Source organism: Pteropus alecto, unplaced genomic scaffold (genome assembly GCF_000325575.1).
Source record: "Pteropus alecto unplaced genomic scaffold, ASM32557v1 scaffold23, whole genome shotgun sequence".
Lineage (NCBI taxonomy): Eukaryota > Metazoa > Chordata > Mammalia > Chiroptera > Pteropodidae > Pteropus > Pteropus alecto.
The window spans coordinates 6,993,696-7,000,637 of record NW_006435837.1 but is presented as its reverse complement, the minus strand read 5'-3'; the positions used below and the strand labels follow the sequence as shown (position 1 = coordinate 7,000,637).

The window sequence follows — 6,942 nt, the reverse complement described above, 5'->3', positions numbered from 1 at the left end:
AGAAAAGCCTGAGAACCCAAGAGCACAGAACGCTGGTGGAGCTGCAGCCCTGCTGATTGCTTGCACAGCAACATGCCCAGCACACCCTGGCCTTCCTGCACATGTGGTTTCAATTTTTATGGGAGTTTCTTATAGGAAAATGTGTCTATATGTTACAAACATGCAAATTTGGAAAGCACTTTTATTTTCTTCCTTCCAACTTCAAGGATTTCATTAAAGGCTCTGCTTTACCCTTCCTCCACAGATTATATTTTAACTTCTAAGTAAATAATTAATGGTAGCTATTGGAAAAATGGATTACTCGCCGGCATGGGGGCATGGAAGAGACCTGCCATCTTTCATTGTTAATTATAAAAAGTTTTACTTTGTGAAGGTTTTGCCTTACAAATTATTTGGGTTTTTGTACATGTGTCTCTGCAGGTACACCGTTTTCCCGTACTCTCGGGTGCTTGCTCAGGCTGACAGCCACCCCTAGACTCCAGTGACACCTCTCTTCCAGGTGAAAGGCGACTTCCCCATTCAGGAAGGCTCTGAGTAAGATTCAAATGCAGTCTGGCTGTGAAACAGCAGATTTTTTTTTTTTTTTTTTAATGCCTAAGATGTAGCCTCACTGTTTCAGATGTATGGATCCTGAAACAGCAGTTTTTTTTTTTTAATGCCTAAGATGTAGCCTCCCTGTTTCAGATGTATGGATCCTCAGTTGAAAGACATGGTAGCCATTGTCAACAGTTTGAGGAGAATCCTTCGTAATTTATAATGCATTTCTATATGTGCGTATACATATATACGCACACATTTATCCCCTTACATTTTTTCACATAATTGTAATTATATTGTTCTACGCTTTGTATACTTGTTTGTTTTGGTGGGGGAGGTCTTTCCATTTCAAGCGTATGTAGCTATGTCCCTTTCTTTAGTCACTACTGCAATTCATAATTTCCCCATGATGGAGACAGAATATTCCCCTTTTTTTATGACTACAAAAATAGCGCACTCCACATTTTTGTACATATGGCTTGGTGCACCTATAAAATATTTCTAGAGCAGAGATTCTTAAGAGTGGGCATGCTGGGTCAAAGGTGTGCTCATACACATGTCATAATTTCTCTAGAACTAAAGACAAACACAGGAGTGAGTAAAAAGTCAAAATGAAAACTGTGGAATGCGATTAGTACATTGCATCAATGCCAATTTCCTGGTTCTGATGTTATACTACAGTTTTGCAAGAAGTTATCATTAGGGGAAACTGGGTAAAAATATAGGAGATCACTGTATTATTCTTTTTCTTTTTTCGTTTTTGTTTCTAGATTCGCCATCCTATTAAAAAAAAAAAACTTTATTACTTTTAGAACAGCCTCTGATGTTCTTACGCTTTCCTGCCAGATGCCTGTGGAGCAGGTGCTTTTGGGTCTGGAGTTTTCAGACTCTTCTGAGCTTTTGCAGGTGCTACCTTCTGGGCTGCAACTTTCTGTGCGGGAACCTTCTGGGCTGGAGCCTTCTTGCCTGCAGTAGTCATCTTTTGCCAGAACTTGTAGCTGCAACTTTAGCAGCAAGTGCTTTTTTGGGGGAGAAGCTTTAAGGAGAAACTGCCTTTTGAAATTTCCCAACGTTAAGCTTGATTTTTCAGTTCCTCATTTTCTTTGCCTTCATGACTTTGTAACTCCAAATCTGTCATCTTGCCTATCTTTTCTTTGGCTTCGATCTTCTTGGCCCGTCTTGTGGCTGCTCACTCTGTATTGTTATCTGCCTTCTGCCAGGCTTGTCGGACATACTTCTGACGGGCACCGTGTGGGAACTTGGGGATGAAGTCAGTGAGCTGCATGCATTTGAAAGGCATAGCCTGTCTCCTTACTTGAGAGCAAGGTCCATCAACCAAAGCCCTGTTCTGATCAATAACATCTACAATCCCAACCAGCTCCCCTGTTGGAGGCCCAGAGGAGACGTAGGCCACTCAGCCAGCCTCCACGAAGCACCTGAACACCATCAGGGGAGAAGGTGTATTGTTTCTTACAATTGCATGTGAATCTACAATCATCTTGACTAATTTCTATTTGAAAAAGGGATTGTTCACTTAAAACTGAGATAAACATTGGTGAGTTGCCCTCCCTATTTGCAGAATTAACTGAGAAGGCCGTAAGCATATACATTGTTCACTACTCTATCAGGAAATTTGAAGAACATTAAAACATGTATTTGGCAGAGAAGGAGAAATTTACTTCCAACTAGACCGGATGAGGAGGAGTTAACAGAGGGGCACGATGGGAATGCTGGATACCATCATCATTCTTTCTGAGTAAAATCTTCATAGTACATCTTCTTTATTTACCTTTAATTAAATTCCAAGAAGATCAGCGTTTTCCATATCCAAATATAAGTTTATTGTCCAAAGTGACAATAAAGAAGATTTCTAGGCTGTTGCCTTAGTACTTGGGAGGAAATTAATCAGCTTTTAATATTCTTGTTATATTTATAATGTTGATCAACACTTGTGAATATTGGAGGATGGAAACTGATTTATTTAAAACCGATTAACAACAGTTCTAGTCAGGAATTAGAAAACCATTAAAAGAGAAGCTCATGTATTTTTAAGGGTCTGTATGAGGATAAAGGTGAGTCACATGTATATGAGCTGTGATTACAGAGTAGCTTCACTTACAATGAGCCACAAGAGAACGATCTTAACAACTTCTAGTCAGTCCTTGTGTAGATGCTCAGGAAACTTGGCCCAGGGAAGAATTATGGCCCACGGGACGGTAAGGCCACAGTCACTCCTTATCAACAGCCATAGCCTCGGCCTCCACCCCTCACCTAGCTGACGCCACTCATGGATTATTTCCTCCTGAGGCTGTGGGGAGCCTTGAAAGTCACCTCCAATCAGTCTAAGTTGGCCCAGGAGCCGAAACCAACTCTCATTCCAGCCAGCACTTTTTTCTAGCACGAAACCTTTAAAAACTAAAAGGAACAAATCTACTCCGATAATTTGGAATGATCTGCTATTCCTGTAAAAATCCTATCTGTTTCAGTGGTTTCTGTGTAACTAGCTCTGTACACTGAACTATCTGATGCTGCAACTTTAGAAAGCAGTCACTCATTCCCACTCCATCTAGGAGTACAATAATATTCAAACAAGGATATGTTTTTAAAAATCTGGCATAATGCAGTATTCTTGAGGAAACAATCAGGCAAATCAAAATGGAAAGACAGTCTACATAAGGACGGGGCTGGACTCTTCAGAAATGCCAGTGGCATGAAGGACAAAAGGCGGGGGGAGTCTTTCTAGATTAAAGGGGAATAAAGAGGTTTGATAACTAAATGTGATGCGTAATCCTTAATTGGATCCTGACTGGGGGAGAAGGGACAAAATATAAAAGACGCCAGTGCCACAGTCGTGGAAACTTAAATATGGATGTATATCAGATAATTACAGCTCATCAATGTCAAACTTCCTACATGTGATCACTGTGCTGTTATGTAGAAGAATCTCTGTGTTTTTGGAAGATGCGCACTAACGTGCTTAGTGCAGAGCCATATGGCAGCATGACACAAAGAGATAAATGTGCATCCTTATGTACACATTATATGCATAATGGATCGATAGATGCTAGATAGACACATTTTTCACTGAAGAGAAAAAGTTAATGCAAGCTCTATAGTCCAAACACGAGTATATATAAAGCCTGAGTTGCCTAATCTATTCACAAGCCATAGTTGTTCCTCAAAAACCCAAAGGCCACATGTCCCAGAACCTCAGACTGATGGCAAACACTGTTCCCACTGCACAATTGTGCAAGATTGTAAAAACAAACAACGGCCTGTCTTTAAAATCATTGATGTTTTAGTCATCATGGGCTTTTTCCTTAAACATTGAATTTTTAAAATATTGTAATAAAATATTTATCTTGATGATTGAGTTTTTCGGTTGCCCCCTTACACTTTTTTTTCTGCCTCACCCACCTCATCTTAATTCTAGCCGTGGTGAAGAATCAAGATGTCCACGGTTTATTCACAAATGATTCATTTAGAAAATATTTGTATATATATTAATTACACATGGGCTTACATATATACATACAATATAGGTCTGTGTACGCAGGCACACACATACATATGCATACAAACATGTGCATACACACATAAACAGGCAAATGTGGCAAATTTATAACAACTGGTGATCTGAGATGATGGATGTACAAATATTCATTGTATCATTCTTGCAATTTTTTTCTAGAAGCTGGAAAATTTTCAAGATATAATAATGGCGGAGGAAGAAAAATTAGTAAATGAAGATTAATACCTGGTATACATTTTTTACAGGTTGAACTCATGTTAAAATGTGAAGCCGCTATTCTGAATGTGATCGTGTATTTTTCCTGGTATACACTCTGCTAAAGGAAGGAGATAATATATTTTGTATGCAAACACCCATATGGGGCAGCCTCTGGTGATGATTTGCTACGGGAGAAAACGTGAGGCTCTTCAGTACAGAAAGCACCCTCCCTTGACAGCTTGTGATTATTCAACGATTCTTCCCTCACCATGACCACTTCAGGCCATGTCTCTGAAGCGTCAGCTGTTCTCTTTGTGTTAAATGCATAAAATCTTCTGAGCAACGAGCATTGCCACTGAATAAAGAATCACCTGTAAACCGGAGGTTCATTCGACATGGCAATATTAGAAATATCAGGGAGAAAAATTACTTTGGGAGAAACAGTTCCTTAATAAAATATTAACTAAAAACTTAGAGATGTTGAATGGCATACCTGACCTTTTAAATAATTTAAGGGGTTTTGAAAGAATTGAGGCTTAAATCTTCAAGAGACACAGACAAGCATTTTTTAAAAAAATAATGGGTCAAGGCAGATGATGAATACAGTCAGATAAATAATGGATGGATAGATAGATGCTAGGTAGACACATGGTATACAGATATATTAGATGTCGATATATATATATATATAGACATGGTATATGGATAGGTAATATTGGTGATTTGGTTATTAAAATATTTTTTCCTTTGATTCATTGTGTATATATTTTAAATTATTTTAAACTATTATTTTAAATAATTTTAACCAGTAAATGTCACTTCAAATGTCTTCTAAGATATACTTCAAACATTTAAAAAGATTTATAAAATATTAAGTTCGTGCTAGTTTATTTATAATAGCAAGAAATTAGAAATAATCTAGGAATCCAGCAACACGGAAATAGCTGATGGATATAATACAACCATTTAAAAGGATAGTTTCAAAGGGTTGGAAACTTAGAACATCATTGTAATATGATTTGTGAGAAAAGCAGGGATCAGAAATACTTTCATAATAGGATCACTATATTAAATCAGGCAAAGAAACCAAAAACAAACCAAACAAAACCATAAAGTACTGAAAAAATTCACTCAAACCTTAACAGTAAAATTAACTAATAAATATTAATACATACATGAATAATTTTTTTTTAAAAATGCAGTTACCCTGCCAGGGACCTTGCTTAATCACCTTATGTAAAATAGTAGCTCTCGCCCCAATCTGCTTTTATTTTACCCCAATATACTTGTCTGTGTCTCTTGAAGATTTAAGCCTCAATTAATTGATAAGTTATCCTAGAGCACCTCAGATATGATTGAAGTTTTTCTTTTTTTTTAAAGTATACCATTTGGGGAATCAAACATCCCACATCCTGTGAAAAATGAAATAATCTATGTTAGTGTTAAGAACCTCCTAAAAGCAAGCAATATAACCTCATATAAACCAGATGATTCATCTGATGGTCAGATTCTAGCTTGATGGGATGTAGGACTCAAGGGGAAGTTAAAGACTATCATCTCTCTAATACCTATATTCATAAATCGAAAAACATTGCAGCAACTCCGAGATGCAGGGATCACTACTTGCTCTGCATTCACATCCTTCTGGAATCAGAAGGATTGGTTCTCATGAGTGGTCTCTTGGGACTCAGTTCAAGATTAGAGTGCCACCCCCCCACACACATACACCCACACACACACTCCTACCAGAGTTGGGGGGTCCATACGAGGGATTCGCTAAATCCATGACCTGCAGTTTCAAGAAGTGGATGGAACAGCAGGATTTTCAAGCTCCTTGGGGCCACACTGCAGACTATCAGAGAATATCCTGGGATTTAACACAGAGCTCAGATGTTCAGCAAGATGTAGGCTGACCAAAAAATACCCTCAGGGGAACACTTTGAAGACAGAAAGCCTTGAATTCCTGAATGTTCTATGATATGTATTTTAATTTATCAGTATTTTCCTTTAAAGTGACTGACTTTGATGTTATGCTTAGAAAAGACCTTCCCTTCGTGTATATTCAGTGAACATTTTATTCTAGTATTTATAGCATCTTTTAAAACTTTTTTAACATTTAAAAAAATGAGATTTGTTTTTGAAATATGATATCAAATAGAACTTAATCTTTTCCTCAAATAGTTAACTAATTAAGATGAACTTATTTCATATTCCAAAGTTGTGAAAATGAGAAAAAGGTCTAGAACACTAAGAAATATCATGCTAGAGCCATATGCAATTTAAAATTGTATTGTAGTCACATTTAAAAGGAAAAAAAGTAGCAATAATTCTAATAAATTTAATTTAACCTAATATATTCAAAATAGTATTGCTTCATTGTGTAATCAACCTCAAAATCATTAATGAAATAATTCACATTGTTTTTGTACCGAACCTTCAAAATATAGTGCGTATTTTATACTTACAGCACATCTCAATTCAACCTAGCCACATTTCGACTGCTCAATAGCTACATGTGGCTAGTGGCTTCTTTATTGAATAACATAGGTTTAGAGCAGTGTTTCTCAACCTCAGCACTGTTGACATTTTGGAAGTGATCATTTTTTACTGTGGGGAACTGTCTTGTGCCTTGTCGGATGATCAGCTGCACCTCTGACCTCCATCCACTAGATGTC

The 6,942-nt window shown here is 37.4% G+C and overlaps 1 pseudogene; it reads right to left on the bottom strand.

The window, feature by feature from the left end:
- Positions 1–1,366: 1,366 nt before the first annotated feature.
- LOC102890237 lies at positions 1,367–1,984 on the bottom strand (annotated as a pseudogene).
- Positions 1,985–6,942: the final 4,958 nt, after the last annotated feature.